Source organism: Nerophis ophidion, linkage group LG10 (assembly GCF_033978795.1).
Source record: "Nerophis ophidion isolate RoL-2023_Sa linkage group LG10, RoL_Noph_v1.0, whole genome shotgun sequence".
NCBI lineage: Eukaryota > Metazoa > Chordata > Actinopteri > Syngnathiformes > Syngnathidae > Nerophis > Nerophis ophidion.
Window position 1 is genome coordinate 72565181 of NC_084620.1, and position 19536 is coordinate 72584716.

Here is a 19536-nt window from a genome sequence, read left to right on the forward strand (position 1 = left end):
AGCAACTCAGCCACAAAGTAGTAGGCCACGTAAACTGACAGAGAGGGGAATTATAGTGAGGGGTTGTTTTTCAGGAGTTGGTTTTGGCCCCTTAGATCCAGTGAAAGGAACTTTGAATGCTCCAGGATGCCCAAACATTTTGGACAATTCCATGAACCCAAATTTGTGGGAACGGTTTGTAGCGGGCCCCTGCATCTTCCAACATGACTGTGCACCACTGTACAAAACAAGGTTCATAAAGACATGGATGTCGATGACCTTGACTGGCCTGCACAGAGTCCTGACCTGAACCCGGTAGACCACCTCTGGGATGAATAAGAACGCAGACTAGCCAGGCCTTCTCGACCAACACCAGCGTGTGATCTCACCAATGCGCTTTTGGAAGAACGGTGGAAAATTCCTATAAAAACACTTTGGCCCTAAGTTCCAGTGAAAAGATACCAAAACATTTTGGACAATTCCATGCTCCTAACCTTGTGGGAAAAGTTTGGAGTGGGCCCAAACATCACTGTGCACCAGTGCACAAAGCAAGGTCCATAAAGACATGGTTAGCAGAGTCTGGTGTGGATGAACTTGACTGGCCTGTACAGAGTCCTGACCTGAACTCGAAAGAACACCTTTTGGATGAATGAGAGCCAGGCCTTCTCGACCAACATCAGCGTGTGACCACTCCAATGCGCTTTTGGAAGAATGGTCAAAAATTCCTATAAAAACACTTGGCTCTAAGTTCCAGTGAAAGGATACCAAAACATTTTGGACAATTCCATGCTCCTAACCTTGTGGGAAAAGTTTGGAGTGGGCCCAAACATCACTGTGCACCAGTGCACAAAGCAAGGTCCTTAAAGACATGGATAGCAGAGTCTGGTGTGGATGAACTTGACTGGCCTGCACAGAGTCCTGACCTAAACACGACAGAACTCCTTTCCGATGAATGAGAGCCAGGCCTTCTCGACCAACATCAGCGTGTGACCTCACCAATGCGCTTTTGGAAGAACGGTGGAAAATTCCTATAAAAACACTTGGGCCCTAAGTTCCAGTGAAAGGATATCAAAACATTTTGGACAATTACATGCACCTTACATTGTGGGAAAAGTTTGGAGTGGGCCCAAACATCACTGTGCACCAGTGCACAAAGCAAGGTCCATAAAGACATGGATAGCAGAGTCTGGTGTGGATGAACTTGACTGGCCAGCACAGAGTCCTGACCTGAACCCGACAGAACACCTTTTGGATGAATGAGAGCCAGGCCTTCTCGACCAACATCAGCGTGTGACCTCACCAATGCGCTTTTGGAAGAACGGTGGAAAATTCCTATAAAAACACTTGGAACCTAAGTTCCAGTGAAAGGATACCAAAACATTTTGGACAATTCCATGCTCCTAACATTGTGGGAAAAGTTTGGAGTGGGCCCAAACATCACTGTGCACCAGTGCACAAAGCAAGGTCCATAAAGACATGGTTGGCAGAGTCTGGTGTGGATGAACTTGACTGGCCTATACAGAGTCCTGACCTGAACTCGAAAGAACACCTTTTGGATGAATGAGAGCCAGGCCTTCTCGACCAACATCAGCGTGTGACCTCACCGATGCGCTTTTGGAAGAATGGTCAAAAATCCTATAAAAACACTTGGGCCCTAAGTTCCAGTGAAAGGATACCAAAACATTTTGGACAATTCCATGCTCCTGACCTTGTGGGAAAAGTTTGGAGTGGGCCCAAACATCACTGTGCACCAGTGCACAAAGCAAGGTCCATAAAGACATGGATAGCAGAGTCTGGTGTGGATGAACTTGACTGGCCTGCACAGAGTCCTGACCTGAACCCGACAGAACACCTTTCCGATGAATGAGAGCCAGGCCTTCTCGACCAACATCAGCGTGTGACCACTCCAATGCGCTTTTGGAAGAATAGTCAAAAATTCCTATAAAAACACTTGGGCCCTAAGTTCCAGTGAAAGGATACCAAAACATTTTGGATAATTCCATGCTCCTAACCTTGTGGGGAAAGTTTGGAGTGGGCCCAAACATCACTGTGCACCAGTGCACAAAGCAAGGTCCATAAAGACATGGATAGCAGAGTCTGGTGTGGATGCACTTGACTGGCCTGCACAGAGTCCTGACCTGAACTCGAAAGAACACCTTTTGGATGAATGAGAGCCAGGCCTTCTCGACCAACATCAGCGTGTGACCTCACCAATGCGCTTTTGGAAGAACGGTGGAAAATTCCTATAAAAACACTTGGGACCTAAGTTCCAGTGGAAGGATACCAAAACATTTTGGACAAATCCATGCTCCTAACCTTGTGGGAAAAGTTTGGAGTGGGCCCAAACATCACTGTGCACCAGTGCACAAAGCAAGGTCCATAAAGACATGGATAGCAGAGTGTGGTGCGGATTAACTTGACTGGCCTGCACAGAGTCCTGACCTGAACCCAACAGAACACCTTTTGGATGAATGAGAGCCAGGCCTTCTCGACCAACATCAGCGTGTGACCTCACCGATGCGCTTTTGGAAGAATGGTCAAAAATCCTATAAAAACACTTGGGCCCTAAGTTCCAGTGAAAGGATACCAAAACATTTTGGTCAATTCCATGCTCCTGACCTTGTGGGAAAAGTTTGGAGTGGGCCCAAACATCACTGTGCACCAGTGCACAAAGAAAGGTCCATAAAGACATGGATAGCAGAGTGTGGTGTGGATGAACTTGACTGGCCTGCACAGAGTCCTGACCTGAACCCGAAAGAACATCTTTTGGATGAATGAGAGCCAGGCCTTCTCGACCAACATCAGCGTGTTACTTCACCAATGCGCTTTTGGAAGAACGGTGGAAATTTCCTATAAACACATGCCGCAACCTTGTGGACAGCCTTCCCAGACGAGTTGAAGCTGTAATAGCTGCAAAAGATGGACCGACATCATTTTGAAGAACCCTATGGGTTAGGAATTGGATGGCACTTCAAGTTCATACGTGAGTCAAGGCAGGTGGCATACTTGTTAACATTGTTGAATATTGTGATGGGTACCAAAATCGCCTATGTTTGCGGTACCAATTCCTGGCATTCTTCTATTGCAGCACCAACTCGAGCGGTACATTATACAAATCGACACAGTGGAACAGCGGAATGCAAATACCGAGCATGACAGAGATTTGAACGTCCAAGCAAAGGAAACCAACTATACCGCTCCAAAACCAGGCTGTGTCAAACTTAACCCAGCCGTGAAAGTGAGGTGAAAGATAACAAAAGCAACACAAACAGCTCCGCTAAGGTAAGTGTGGCCTTCCTGTGCTGAAAAAAAAAAATAATAATAATAAAAAAAAATAAAAACACCACCAGGTTGGAATGTAAGCAAACTATCTTGTTGCTTTTGCATGTAATCGTGCAAAGTGAAGCAAATTTGTCGCCGGTGGGTTTTTTTTAACCTCCGCAGACCTCGCCGATATTTGATCTTTTTTTTTTTTTTTTCACCGAGTCACACACCCTCCAGGGCCAACAGCAGATTTAATTTGATTTTTTTTTTTTTTTCAGCAGGCACGAGTGTTAAGGGAAATGTGTTCAGAGCACCACGCAGAAAATTTCAGTATCATCGTTATTAAAAGTATGACTACGTCTATTGTGCAGAAGTAGGGAGAGAAATGTGCAATAATGATGCCGGAAGACAGGCAATAAATAACACAATCATCTGATTTGGGTTTTGTCAACGTCAAGCATAAACATTCGAAATGAGGGAGTGCAGTGTTTAGAGTCTGTTGCTCCATTAGCGGCTTTATCTCGGATCTTAAAAAACACTTGGATGCTTCTTTGGTGAAAACCACAAATCGCACTCCTGATAAAGAAAGACGATAAAAACATCATAACATTAAGCTATCAACATGGACTATAACTTGACAATATTTGCAATCAGTATTTTCTTATTATCATAATATTAGGATTTACACCAGGGGTCCGGTGCCCGCGGGCACCAGGTTGCCCGTAAGGACCAGATGAGTCGCCCGCTGGCCTGTTCTAAAAATAGCTCAAATAGCAGCACTTACCAGTGAGCTGCCTCTATGTTTTAAATTTGAGTTATTTACTAGCAAGCTGGTCCCGCTTTGCTCAACATTTTTAATTCTAAGAGAGACAAAACTCAAATAGAATCCAAGAAAATATTTTAAAGACTTGGTCTTCACTTGTTTGAATAAATTAATTTTTTATTTTTTTTTACTTTGCTTCTTAGAACTTTCAGAACGACAATTTTAGAGAAAAAAATACAACCTTAAAAATGATTTTAGGATTTTTAAACACATATACCTTTTTACCTTTTAAATTCCTTCCTCTTCTTTCCTGACAATTTAAATCAACGTTCAAGTATTTTTTATTTATTTTTTTATTGTAAAGAACAATAAATACATTAGTGGCCCTGCGATGAGGTGGCGACTTGTCCAGGGTGTACCCCGCCTTCCGCCCGATTGTAGCTGAGATAGGCGCCAGCGCCCCCCGCTACCCCAAAAGGGAATAAGCGGTAGAAAATGGATGGATGGATGGATCTTCATTTTAGCTGCTGTTTTTTCGACAAAGAATAATTGTTTGAAATATTTCTTCATACTTAGGATTAAAATAAAATAAAAATATTCCGGCAAGTCTAGAAAATCTGTAGAATCAAATTTAAATTTTATTTCAAAGTCTTTTGAATTTTTTAAAACATTTTTGTTCTGGAAAATCTAGAAGAAATAATGATTTGTCTTTGTTAGAAATATAGCTTGGTCCAATTTGTTATACATTTTAACAAAGTGCAGATTGGATTTTAACCTATAAAACATGTCATCAAAATTCTAAAATGTATTTTAATCAGGAAAAATTACTAATGATTTTCCATAAATTCTTCTTTTAAGTTTTTCAAAAAGATTCAAATTAGCTAGTTTTTCTCTTTTTTTTTTTGGTAGAATTTTGAATTTTAAAGAGTCGAAATTGAAGATATACTATGTTTCAAGATTCAATTTTCATTTTTTTCATATTTTCTCCTCTTTAAAACCGTTCAACTAAGTGTTTTTTTTCATCATTTATTCTCTACAAAAAACCTTCCGTAAAAGGAAAAAAAAAATGTACGACGGAATGACAGACAGAAATACAATTTATTTAAGTGTGTATCAAACTGGTAGCCCTTCGCAATAATCAGTCCTCAAGAATAGCTCTTGGTTTCAAAAAGGTTAGTGGCCCCTGATTTACACTAAGTATGACACTTTTACGCCATAAAATTACGACTTCATTCTTGGCTTTTGTTCCCTTAAAAATATGATAGGGTGACTTTCTTCTCAGTCAAAACATCTTCTCTCTCTCGTGATGTCATGTCTTTGTGATCATGATTTGTTTAGTTGTGTTTGATTACTTCAAGACTCCATTAGTTCCTGTTTTTTCACTCCATTGTTTTGTTTCCATGCCTACCAATCAGTTCACCTGTCCTCACGACTCACACACCTGATTCATTTGAACTCACGCACCTGTTTTCAAGCACCACAGCACTATTTAAGCCTGTAGTTGCCAGGCAGTCAGGCTGGCGACATCATCCTCTACACACCCCTTGCTCCATGCTGATGATCCATGCTCCTTTCTCGTTCCCCGTAAATTTTGTGATTCATGCCATAGTTTGCAAGTTTTGTTTTATGTCCATAGTTTATGTTTTAGTTTCATAGCCAAGTTTTTGAACCTCCTCTGTGAGCGCCTTTCGTTTGTTCCTTTTTGGAGTTAAGATTAAAATATGTCATTACCTTTCCATCGTGTCCGATCCAGTCGCTTTGCAACACGGGAAAACAAACCACACCACAGTCCACGCCTTGACACGAATTATGTATTAATTGCAACTAGTGTTGTCCCGGTACCAATATTTTGGTACCGGTACCAAAATTATTTTGGTACTTTTCGGTACTTTTCAACACTTTTCTAAATAAGTGGGACCACAACAAATGGCATTATTGACTTTATTTTAACAAACAATTTTACCGTACATTAAACATATGTTTGTTTGTTTTTTGCAAGTTTGTCCTTAAATAAAATAGTGAACATACAAGACAACTTGTCTTTTTTTTAGTAAGAAAAGTGCATACAGTAACATATTGTGTCATTTATCATGTGCAAATCCTTTTCAACCTATATTCAATTGAATAGACTGCAAGGACAAGATACTTACCGTTCGAACTGGAAAACTTTATTTTTTTGCAAATATTAGCTCATTTGGAATTTGATGCCTGCAACATGTTTCAAAAACGCGGGCACAAGTGGCAAAAAGACTGAAAAAGTTGAGGAATGCCGGTACCAAAATTATTTCTGATACTTTTCGGTACGTTTCAACACTGTTCTAAAGAAAGGGGACCACAACAAATTGCATTGTTGGCTTTATATTAACAAAAAAAATCTTACCGTACATTAAACATATGTTTGTTATTGCAAATTTGTCCTTAAATAAAATAGTGTACAAACAAGACAACTTGTATCAACATATTGTGTCATTTATATGTTTCAAAAATGCGAGCATAAGTGGCAAAAAAGACTGAGAAAGTTGAGGAATGCTCATCAAACGCTTATTTGGAACATCCTACAGGTGAACAGGCTAATTGGGAACAGGTGGGTGCCATGTTCGGGTGTAAAAGCAGCTTACATGAAATGCTCAGTCATTCACAAACAAGGATGGTGTGAGGGTCACCACTTTGTAAGCAAATGTGTGAGAAAATTGTTGAAAAACAACATTTCTCAACCAGCTATTGCAAGGAATTTAAGGATTTTATTATCTAGGGTCTGTAATATCATCAAAAAGTTCAGAGAATCTGCAGAATTCACTGCACTTAAGCAACAAGGCTGAAAACCAACATTGAATGCCCATTCCTAAGGCGGTGGTACTGCATCAAAAAGCGACATCAGTGTGTAAAGGATATCACCATGTGGGCTCAGGAACACTTCAGAAAACCACTATCCGTAACTAGTTTGTCGCTACATCTGTAAGTGCAGGTTAAAACTCTAGTATGCAAAGCGAAAGCCGTTTATCAACAACACCCAGAAACGCCGACAGCTTCGCTGGACCCAAGATCATCTAAGATAGACTGACACAAAGTGGACAAGTGTTCTGTGGTCTGACGAGTCCACATTTCAAATTGTTTTTGGAAACTGAGGACTGTTATCGGCGCAAAGTTCAAAAGCCAGCTTATGTGATGGTATGGGGGTGTATTAGTGCCCAAGGCATGGGTAACTTACACTTCTGTGAAGGCACCATTAATGTTGAAAGCTACTAACAGGTTTTGGAGCAACACATGTTGCCATCCAAGCATTGTTATCATGTACGCCCCTGCTTATTACAGCAAGACGATGCCAAGCCACGTGTTTCAACAGCGTGGCTTTGTAGCAAAAGAGTGTGGGTTCTAGACTGTCCTGCCTGTAGTCCAGACCTGTCTCCCGTTGAAAATGTGTGGCATATTATGAAGCCTAAAATACCAGAACGGAGACCCCGGACTGTTGAACACCTTAAGCTGTACATCAAGCAATAATGGGAAAGAATTTGACCTGAAAAGCATCAACAATTGGTCTCTTCAGTTCCCAAACGTTTACTGAGTGTTTTTAAAAGGAAAGGCTATATAACGCAATGGTAAAATAGCCAACTTTCTGGCAATGTGTAGCTGCCATTAAATTCTGAGGTTATCATTATTTTTTTTAAAATTAAGTTTCTCAGTTCAAACATTAAAATGTCTTGTCTTTGCAGACGAGTCAATTGAATATAAGTTGAAAAGGATTTGCAAAACATTGTATTCTGTTTTTATTTATTCACCGGTTTTGTAAAACAACCACGTACTGCACAATGTCTGCTCTCACTTGTTTTCCAACTGATGAGATGTTTGTATCTTCCTGTTTGGATGAAGATTTATTCATAAGCTTCACAAAAGTTTAAAAAAAAAAAAAAAAAAAATAGGTGCCGCAAATCTGCGATGCGGTGGCAACTTGTTCAGTGTGTACACCGCCTTCCGTCCGAATGCAGCTGAAATAGGCTCTAGCGGGACAAGCAGTAGGAAATGGATGGAAGGTGCCGCAAATGAGCGTCTTTTGGTGTCTCTCTCGCCATATCCAAATTGAATGTCAAAGTTGACCAGCTTCCCGGTTTAGAGCTCCAATCCAGGTAAGAGGCACTATTTATCATTTATAATCAACTTTCACCAGCTTAAAGGCGATGCAGCGGCTCACCGGCTCAATACGTCTACAGCTGCACAGGCTGGTGAGCTCTTTGTGATCACGGCGCGGCTAAAAGTAGTTTGTCTGTGTTAGTTTTTAAAATGATACTTTATAGTGTACTCCGGTTACCGCCAGCTGTCTTCTGCTAGAGTTTATTTACGATTTAGAATGCATTAAAAAAATATAAAAAAGATTGTGTTTTTGTCTTACATAAGGATTGTGAATGCTATTCCAAAAAAAAAGTGCAATTCCCCTTTAAGCTTGGTTCTACAATGAAAGGCACTCTACAAATGAACAAACATGCGACTTGTATATTATTTCACTAAATTTATTATCATCATCCTCTTCCTCCACTCCCAGTATTTCAAGTTGACCCCGGCAGTCTGGGAAATTTATTTTCATTTACTACCACTTGCAGCATTGATTAATGTTGAATTGAGCATTATCATAAACACATAAATGCTCCAAAGACTCCTAAGTGCTTGTCAACACAAAACAAAACAAAAAAAACTTGCGTGTTGTTGCCAAATTTCAAACTAGGAACAAAATGGCCACCATTCTCCCTCTTTTGCCCATAAAACAGATCTGGGCCCGTTGAGCTTTTCAATCCGGCCCGCCGGACATTTCCCAAAACTTTTTTAGATCTTCAAGATAGAAAGTGTAGCTGCCGTTATGATGTAAGTGTGACGCTTCGCTGGCATCGTGGTGCGTGTTTTTTCTCTCAATGTGCAGTCGGATAAGGACACAGCGTGAAGATAAGAAATGAAGATGTATTTCTACAACAAAACAAACTAAGAACAGAAATACTTGCACAAAGGCACTAGAGACGAAACCAACCGAACTAGCATGTGAGCTAGAAAGAACTAAAGACGCTAGCATGTGAGCTAGGGAAATAAACCAACCGAAGGAATAGCGTGGAAGCTAACGTACATAAAGTCTTTACCACAAGCGGGGATAGCGACAACACCTGTTGCGTTGAATACAAATGAGACTGCGAGGACGAATGACAAAAAAGGGCAGGCTTAAATAGAGACAGAAATTAGGAGGCAGGTGCGTGTCAAAAACACAAGGCAGGTGACACTAATGAGTAACTATGGCAATGGAAACAAAACAGGAAGTGCCACCAGGAATTAAGGACGTCAAATACTAAACAGGATCTGATATGTATGTGTATGTATTTGATTATGTGTGTATATGTATGTATTCAATGTATGTATATGTATATATATATATATACTGTATATAAAGTATATATATATACATGTATATATACATGTATATATATATATACAAATTATATATATATATATATATATATATATATATATATATATATAATTTGTATATATGTGTGTGTACGTGTATATATATATATATATATGTGTGTGTATATGTATATATGTAAGTGTGTGTGAATTTAAATGTATTATATATAGATAATCTATAGCAGGGGTGCCCACACTTTTTCTGCAGGCGAGCTACTTTTCAATTGACCAACTCGAGGGGATCTACCTCATTTATATATATCATTTATATTTATTTACTTATGAAAGAGACATTTTTGTAAATAAGTTAAATGTGTTTAATGATAATACAAGCATGTGTAACACATATAGATGTCTTTCTTTCACGAAGACAAGAATATAAGTTGGTGTATTACCTGATTCTGATGACTTGCATTGATTGGAATCAGACAGTAATGATGATAACGCCCACATTTTCAAATGGAGGAGAAAAAAAGTTGTCCTTTCTGTACAATACCACATGAAAGTGGTTGGTTTTTGGCATCTAATTCATCCAGCTTCCATACACTTTACAAGAAAAACATTGGCGGCAAATTCTGTAGCTAGCTTGATTGACATTCACGGCACCCGAGGGTCTTGTGAGATGACGCTGGCTGCTGCCAGTTCATTATTATGAAAAAATGACAGAGAGGAAGGCGAGAAACACTTTTTATTTCAACAGACTTTCGCGCCGTCCCTTCCGTCAAAACTCTAAAGGCCGACTGCACATTTCCTATCTTCACAATAAAAGCCCTGCTTCATGCTGCCTACGCTAAAAAAATAAGAGTCTTGTGAAGACATTCGTCCTTTCTGAGGGATCGCTTGTGCACGCCAGTTTTCCGAGACTCTGTATTTAGTTAGCGCAGGCAGCATGAAGCAGGGCTTTTATTGTGAAGATAGGAAATGTGCAGTCGGCCTTTAGAGTTTTGACGGAAGGTACGGCGCGAGAGTCTGTTGAAATAAAAAATGTTTCTCGCCTTCCTCTCTGTCATTTTTAATAATAATGATCTTGCAGCAGCCAGCGTCATCTCACAAGACCCTCCGGTACCGTGAATGTCATTTAAGTGACGTCTTGGTGAAGATTGATGATCACTAATTTTTAGGTCTATTTTTTTTTAAAAGCCTGGCTGGAGATCGACTGACACACCCCCCGCGGTCGACTTGTAGCTCGCGATCGACGTAATGGGCACCCCTGATCTATAGCATCCACGCAGCAACCACTGAATTGAATTATACTATATATATTATTGTATTATATATTGTATATATATATTGTATATGTATAGGGGTGGGACCTAATAAGTTTACTCCTTCCCACTCCCTCTTGAGCCAATCTTGACATCTACAAAAGATTAGTCACATGTAATGTTTTCAGTGTAGCTGTAAATATAATGTATATATATATGTATATTCCTTTTGTATTTTATGTCATTCTTTTGTTTTGTTGTATGGCTCAAAATAAACCATTCATTCATTCATTCATTCATTCATAACAAAACAGAACAAAACCAGAAAATGACTTGATCCGAGCCGCGGATCAGGACAGTAAATTTTCAACTGTACAAAGTATTTCAATGCTTGGAATCTGCACTTATGGATGATATACTAGTTACTATGGTAATCTATTTTCAAAAATGCGGGCACAAGTGGCAAAGAAGACTGAGAAAGTTGAGGAGTGCTCATCAAACACTTATTTGGAACATGCCACAGGTGAAGAGGTGGGTGCCATGATTGGGTATAAAAGCAGCTTCCATGTCTTCCAGTCATTCACAAACAAGGATAGGGCGAGGGTCACCACTTTGTGAACAAATGCATGAGCAAATTGTTCAACAACAACCAGCTATTGCAAGGAATTTAAGGATTTCATTATCTACGGTCTGTAATATCATCAAAAAGTTCAGAGAATCTGCAGAAATCCCTACACGTAAAAAAACAAGGCTGAAACCCAACATTAAATGCCCATTTCTCAGGCGGGACTGCATCCAAAAGCGACATCAGTGTGTAAAGGATATCACCACATGGGCTCAGGAACACTTCAGAAAACCACTGTCCGTAACTACAGTTTGTCGCTTCAGCGGTAAGTGCAAGTTAAAACTCTACTTTGCAAAGCGAAAGCCGTTTATCAACAACACCCAGAAACGCTGACGGCTTCGCTGGACCCGAGATCATCAAAGATAAACTGACGCAAAGTGGGAACATTAAACAATGCTGCAAGTGGTAGTAAATGACAATATATTTCCGAGACTGCCGGGGTCAAATTGGAATACTGGGAGTGGAGGAAGAGGATGATGATAATAAAATTAGTGAAATAATATACAAGTCGCACGTTTGTTCATTTGTAGAGTGCCTTTCATTGTAGTACAAAGCTTAAAGGGGAATTGCACTTTTTTTTGGAATAGCATTCACAATCTGCACTTATGGATGATATACTAGTTACTATGGTAATCTAATTAGTTACTATGGTCATCTACGTCACAGCAGCTCAGACGAGGCACCAAGCAGTGTGGGCGGGAAGCGTTTCCACAGACGCGGAAGGAGATTTTCACAACAAAGTTCTAAAGCTTACTAATAGATATAATATAATAGAATATAATAGAATAGAAAGTACTTTACTGATCCCTGGGGGAAATTCGGCTAATATCAGATGTATCAGATTTTAGGTGGGTTTATTTTGTTCATATTTTGCTGTTTGTTGCATTTTTGTTGCGTTTCACTTGATTGTATAATATGTCGTTCGGAAGGGGGCGTGACGTTCATGTGTTGTCAATATTCAGTGTTTTATCGTTCATAGAAAAATGCTAAATTCCATTACATTTATTAAGGCGGTCTGTCATAACGTTTTTAGCATTCAATCAGACATTATTGTGAGGTTTTGTATTAGTGTTCCTACAAATAGACATACCGGCCCCCAGACACATTTTTTTCTCTAAATGTGGCCCCCAAGTCAAAATAATTGCCCGGGCCTGCTGTAAAAAGTGTTAGCTACTATACATGCTAGGTGGCTACGTAGCTAACACCTAGCATGTATTGGGGGCAAGGTTTTATTTTCATCCTTTGAATAAGGTGTCGACTTAAAGCAAGCCGTTCGTTGTTATTTGAGCTATTTATCAAGCTGTTTTTCTAGATGCTAGTTGGCTAGCATGCTATGTAGCTAATGTAGGTTGACCATATTCTTAGACTGACCATACGTCGTCTTTTCCCCGGACATGTCCTCCTTTGTGGGACTGTCCAGGTTGTCCAGGCGGGGATTTTTAAATGCCTCAAATGTCCGGCGTTTTGTGTTGTCAGGTTCGTCCATGACAGTTTGGTTGTGTTTTAGTTTTTCCTCTGCATGTGTCTTTGTTTCCTGCCTTTATTTCCTGTCAGCACTCTTATTTTGTCTGTTTCCTGTGTTTCATCCCTGAGTGCTGTGTCCCCTCAGCTGTGGCTGATTGGCACCTGGCCACACCTGGTGTCAATCAGCCAGGTGCTATTCGAACCTGTATTCCCATCCAGTCTGTGCTGGATTATTGTCGTTGCTACCTGTCATGTATTGTCGTTCCTGTCGTGTCGTGTCAATGCAGCGTTGTAGGTAGGCTATGTTTGGTAGCGGTTTGTAGTTTACTGTCTTTTGTTCCCTGCTTCCAAGTGTGTTTGTCCATAGCCAAGTTTGTTATCTGCGCTTTTTGTTGTACCCTTTGTTTGGTTTTGTTTTCGTGTTAAAGAGTAAATCATGTTTTCTCACTCAATGCCTGCCTCTTGCTCTGCATCTTCGGGTTCGTCACAAACTAACTCTGACAGGTGTCATGGTTGCCTGCGTTTTCAATGTTTGTACAGAGTTAAACAACTCAAATTGCCACAACACCCTTGAGGGAGGAACAGAGACAGACAGAGCGAGCGGGGGTAGTGAATTGCTTGTCAATCAAGGCATACTTGGTCAACAACCATACAGGTCACACTGAGGGTGGCCGTATAAACAACTTTAACACTGTTATAAATATGCGCCACACTGTGAACCCACACCAAACATGACTGACAAACAGATTTCGGGAGAACATCCGCACCGTAACACGACATAAACACAACAGAAAAAATACCCATAACCCCCTGCAGCACTAACTCTTCCGGGATGCTACAATATACAACCCCTGTTACCCCCTATTAGTGAATTACTGTTCCTAAAAATCAAATGTACCGGCCCCCAGATACATTTTTTTCTCTAAATTTGGCCCCCAAGTCAAAATAATTGCCAGGGCCTACTGTAAAAGGTGTTAACTACTATACATGCTAGGTGGCTACGTAGCTAACACCTAGCATGTATTGGGGGTAAGGTTTTATTTTCATCCTTTGAATAAGGTGTCGACTTAAAGTAAGCCGTTCGTTGTTATTTGAGCTATTTATCAAGCTTTTTTTCTAGATGCTAGTTGGCTAGAATGCTTTTTAGCTATTGTAGGATGACCATATTCTTAGACTGACCATACGTCCTCTTTTCCCCGGACATGTCCTCTTCTGCGGGACTGTCCGGGTTGTCCGGGCGGGGTTTCTTAAATGCTTTAAATGTCCGGCGTTTGGTGTGATGGTTTCATGTATTTTTAATGTATGTACAGAGTGAAGAGGGGTTAAAAACAACTCAAATTGCCACAACATCCTTGAGGGAGGGACAGAGACAGACAAAGCGAGAGAAGGGTAGTGAATTGCTTGTCAATCAAGGCATACTTGGTCAACAGCCACACAGGTCACACTGAGGGTGGCCGTATAAACAACTTTAACACTGTTACAAATATCAATCAATCAATCAATCAATCAATGTTTATTTATATAGCCCCAAATCACAAATGTCTCAAAGGACTGCACAAATCATTACGACTACAACATCCTCGGAAGAACCCACAAAAGGGCAAGGAAAACTCACACCCAGTGGGCAGGGAGAATTCACATTCAGTGGGACGCCAGTGACAATGCTGACTATGAGAAACCTTGGAGAGGACCTCAGATGTGGGCAACCCCGCCCCTCTAGGGGACCGAAAGCAATGGATGTCGAGCGGGTCTAACATGATACTGTGAAAGTTCAATCCATAGTGGCTCCAAGACAGCAGTGAGAGTCCCGTCCACAGGAAACCATCTCAAGCGGATCAGCAGCGTAGAGATGTCCCCAACCGATACAGGTGAGCGGTCCATCCTGGGTCCCGACGAGCGGTCCATCCTGGGTCTCGACTCTGGACAGTCAGTACTTCATCCATGGTCATCGGACCGGACCCCCTCCACAAGGGAGGGGGGGACATAGGAGATATGTGCCACACTGAGGGTGTGGCACATATCCACACAGCCATACAGGTCACACTGAGGGTGGCCGTATAAACAACTTTAACACTGTTACAAATATGCGCCACACTGTGAATCCACACCAAAAATGAATGACAAACAGATTTAGGGAGAACATCCGCACCGTAACACAAAAGAAAAAATACCCATAACCCCTTGCAGCACTAACTCTTCCGGGATGCTACAATATACAACCCCCATTACCCCCATTAGTGAATTAGTGTTCCTAAAAATCAGATGTACCGGCCCCCAGACACATTTTTTCTCTAAATTTGGCCCCCCGAGTCAAAATAATTCCCCATGCCTGCTTTAAAGAGACCAGTGAAGGAGTGAAGGGTGGGGGTGGGGGGGGGGGGGGTGTGGACAGAGGAGTTGATGAAAGAAATGACAGGTGAGTGGCAGACCCCTGCAGGAGCGAGGAGGTGGAAACACGAAGGCGGGAGGGGGCGAGCGTGCCAGCCCGCCGAGGTGCAGCGTGGAGCCGACGGCTGGAGAGATGCCAGATTGGACCCTTGACGCACCTTGATGGCACTGGCAGGCAGACGTGACACAGGTGAGGGCCAGCGTTGGAGGAGCTGGCGGGCTCCTCACAGATGTTTATTTGACCCTGTGAGACGGGTGCCTGGCGGGGTGGAAGCGCGTGTGTCCGTTCGCACACACACGGAGAGCGTAAACATAAGGCGACGGACTTTGGCTTTTCTGATTGTACACCTGCACGCCATGTGCAAGTCAAAATGAATCAATCAATTAGGGGTCGGCATCTCTTCCATCTTTAGTCTACATCTTGACCAACTCTGGGCACCTCTGACCTCACAAATAGACATAAAGTCCCAAAGACACAATCCAACATCTTCTAGCCTTCCCAAACGGACCGTAAACAACTCCATATACTGTATTTCCCATTTTTTACTGTCCCATTAAAGTCCCAATACTTTTGTCCACACAGTGAATGACAATGCTATTATTGTTTTTTTTGGCATCATTTCTACGTCGAATGGGCCCCATTGGTTGGTAAAAAATGTGTCTGGGGGACGGTATCTGTATTTTTAAATATCCATCCATCCATCCATCCATGCATCTTCTTCCGCTTAGCCGAGGTCGGGTCGCGGAGACAGCAGCCTAAGCAGGGAAGCTTAGGCTTCCCAACATGTCCTGGGTCTTCCCCGTGGCCTCCTACCGGTTGGACGTGCCCTAAACACCTCCCTCGGGAGGCGTTCGGGTGGCCTCCTGACCAGATGCCCGAACCACCTCATCTGGCTCCTCTCCATGTGGAGGAGAAGCGGCTTTACTTTGAGTTCCTCCCGGATGACAGAGCTTCTCACCCTATCTCTAAGGGAGAGCCCCGCCACCCGTCGGAGGAAACTCATTTCAGCCGCTTGTACCCGTGATCTTATCTTTTCGGTCATGACCCAAAGCTCATGACCATAGGTGAGGATGGGAACGTAGATCGACCGGTAAATTGAGAGCTTTGCCTTCCGGCTCAGCTCCTTCTTCACCACAACGGATCGATACAGCGTACGCATTACTGAAGACGCCGCACCGATCCGCCTGTCGATCTCACGATCAACTCTTCCCCCACTCGTGAACAAGACTCCTAGGTACTTGAACTCCTCCACTTGGGGCAGGGTCTCCTCCCCAACCCGGAGATGGCACTCCACCCTTTTCCGGGAGAGAACCATGGACTCGGACTTGGAGGTTCTGATTCTCATTCCGGTCGCTTCACACTCGGCTGCGAATCAATCCAGTGAGAGCTGAAGATCCTGGCCAGATGAAGCCATCAGGACCACATCATCTGCAAAAAGCAGAGACCTGATCCCAGGGTCACCAAACCAGAACCCCTCAACGCCTTGACTGTGCCTAGAAATTCTGTCCATAAAAGTTATGAACAGAATCGGTGACAAAGGGCAGCCTTGGCGGAGTCCAAACCTTACTGGAAACGTGCGGACCAACCTCTGGCACTGATTGTACAGGGAGCGGACCGCCACAATCAGACAGTCCGATAACCCATACTCTTTAAAAACTCCCCACAGGACATCCCGAGGGACACGGTCGAATGCCTTCTCCAAGTCCACGAAGCACATGCAGACTGGTTGGGCAAACTCCCATGCACCCTCAAGAACCCTGCCGAGAGTATAGAGCTGGTCCACAGTTCCGCCACCAGGACGAAAACCACACTGTTCCTCCTGAATCCGATTTTCGACTATCCTCTCCAGTACACCTGAATAAACCTTACCGGGAAGGCTGAGGAGCGTGATCTCACGATAGTTGGAACACACCCTCCGGTCCCCCTTCTTAAAGAGAGGGACCACCACCCCGGTCTGCCAATCCAGAGGTACCGCCCCCGTTGTCCACGCGATGCTGCAGAGTCTTGTCAACCAAGACAGCCCCACAGCATAAACCCAAAACCAGTGAAGTTGGGATGTTGTGTAAATGGTAAATAAAGACAGAATACAATGATTTGCAAATCCATTTCAACCCATATTCAATTGACTAGACGGCAAAGACAAGATTACTAACTACATTTTTGGCTTCGTAAAAAAAGAGTGCAAGTACTTTCCTGGCCCGCCTGCAGTCCAGACCTGTCTCCTATCGAAAATGTGTGGCGCATTATGACGCGTAAAATACGACAGCGGAGACCCCGGACTGTTGAACGACTGAAGCTCTACATAAAACAAGAAAGGGAAAGAATTCCACTTTCAAAGTTTCCTCAGTTCCCAAACGTTTATTGAGTGTTGTTAAAAGAAAAGGTGATGTAACACAGTGGTGAACATGCCCTTTCCCAACTACTTTGGCACTTGTTGCAGCCATGAAATTGTAAGTAAATTATTATTTGCAAAAACATTTTTTTATCAGTTTGAACATCAAATATGTTGTCTTTGTAGCATATTCAACTGAATATGGATTGAAAAGGATTTGCAAATCATTGTATTCCGTTTATATTTACATCTAACGCAATTTCCCAACTCATATGGAAACGGGGTTTGTACTTTGTAAAGTTGAAGACTTACAACATGACTACACATTATAATGGCAGCTACAGATTCCATCTTAAAGGCCTACTGAAACCCACTCCTACTGACCACGTAGTCTGATAGCTTATATATCAATGATGAAATATTAATATTCCAACACATACCAATACGGCCTCTATAGTTTACTAAATTACAATTTTAAATTTCGCGCGAAGTATCCTGTTGAAAACGTCCCGGTATGATGACGCGTGCGCGTGATGTCACGGATTGTAGCGGACATTTTGTTCCAGCCCGATCCCAGCTATAAGTCGTCTGCTTTAATCGCATAATTACACAGTATTCTGGAAATATGTGTTGCTGAATCTTTTCCAATTTGTTCAATTAATAATGGAGACGTCAAAGAAGAAAGATGTAGGTGGGAAGCGGTGTATTGCGGCCGCCTTTACCAACACAAACACAGTTTCCTTGTTTACATTCTTGAAAAATGACGGTGAAGCTTTAGTGTGGAACAGAGCGGTCAAGCGAACATGGTTCCCTACCACATGTCAACCGGCAGGTTTCGGTGAGAAAATTGTGATAATAAGTCGGCTCTTACCGTAGACATGAGCGGAGCTTGCCTCGTTCCCCGTGCACCTGTCAAAGAGGCAGTTGCGGACTCTCTTGCCTCCTCCAACTGGCCGCCGATGTTTCCACCGTGGATTAGGGGGAAAAAAAGCTCAGCTTGGCCCAACCGCCTGCCTTCGCCTCGTCGAGAAACGTGGCTTCCCTCAGAAACACTGGTGGTCACCACACCCGTGGCCACACCCCTCCGACTTTCAGGTACGACAGTATAATCTCACTACAACACTAGTAACACAATAAGCAGATAAGTCCGATCCGGTGGCCATGTACTGCTCGCCTGTGTATCGGCTGGGGACATCTCTGCGCTGCTGATCCGCCTCCGCTTGGGATGGTTTCCTGCTGGCTCCGCTGTGAACGGGACTCTCGCTGCTGTGTTGGATCCGCTTTGGACTGGACTCTTGCGACTGTGTTGGATCCATTATGGATTGAACTTTCACAGTATCATGTTAGACCGGCTCGACATCCATTGCTTTCCTCCTCTCCAAGGTTCTCATAGTCATCATTGTCACCGACGTCCCACTGGGTGTGAGTTTTCCTTGCCCTTATGTGGGCCTACCGAGGATGTCGTAGTGGTTTGTGCAGCCCTTTGAGACACTAGTGATTTAGGGCTATATAAGTAAACATTAATTGATTGATTGATAAGGGATTTTCCAGAATTATCCTAGTAAATGTGTCTAATAACATCTGAGTCGCTCCCACTGCCCTTGTCTTTTTTTTTTTCTAGTCCTTCACTCTCACTATCCTCATCAACGAATCTTTCATCCTCGCTCAAATTAACGGAGGAATCATCGCTTTCTCGGTCTGAATCGCTCTAGCTACTGGTGGCCATGATTGTAAACAATCCGCGGATGTGAGGAGCTCCACATCCCGTGACGTCACACGCACATCGTCTGCTACTTCCGGTACAGGCAAGGCTTTTCTATTAGCGACCAAAAGTTGCAAACTTTATCGTGGATGTTCTCTACTAAATCCTTTCAGCACAAATATGGCAATATGGCGAAATGATCAAGTATGACACATAGAATGGACCTGCTATCCCCGTTTAAATAAGAAAATCTCATTTCAGTAGGCCTTTAACGATCCAAAAAGATTATTTTGGTAAAGTCCGACGGGCCAGATTGGCCCAGGTCTGTTTTCCAGGGATGTACAGTAAGTGTGTCATTTCCAAGAATGCCACAT

At 42.6% G+C, this 19536-nt stretch overlaps 1 protein-coding gene across 1 annotated transcript in view; it reads right to left on the reverse strand.

The window, feature by feature from the left end:
- The window catches only part of LOC133561313 (basic helix-loop-helix ARNT-like protein 1), a 55836-nt gene that overhangs the window by 36029 nt on the left and 271 nt on the right, over positions 1-19536 (reverse strand). The window lies entirely within an intron of this gene.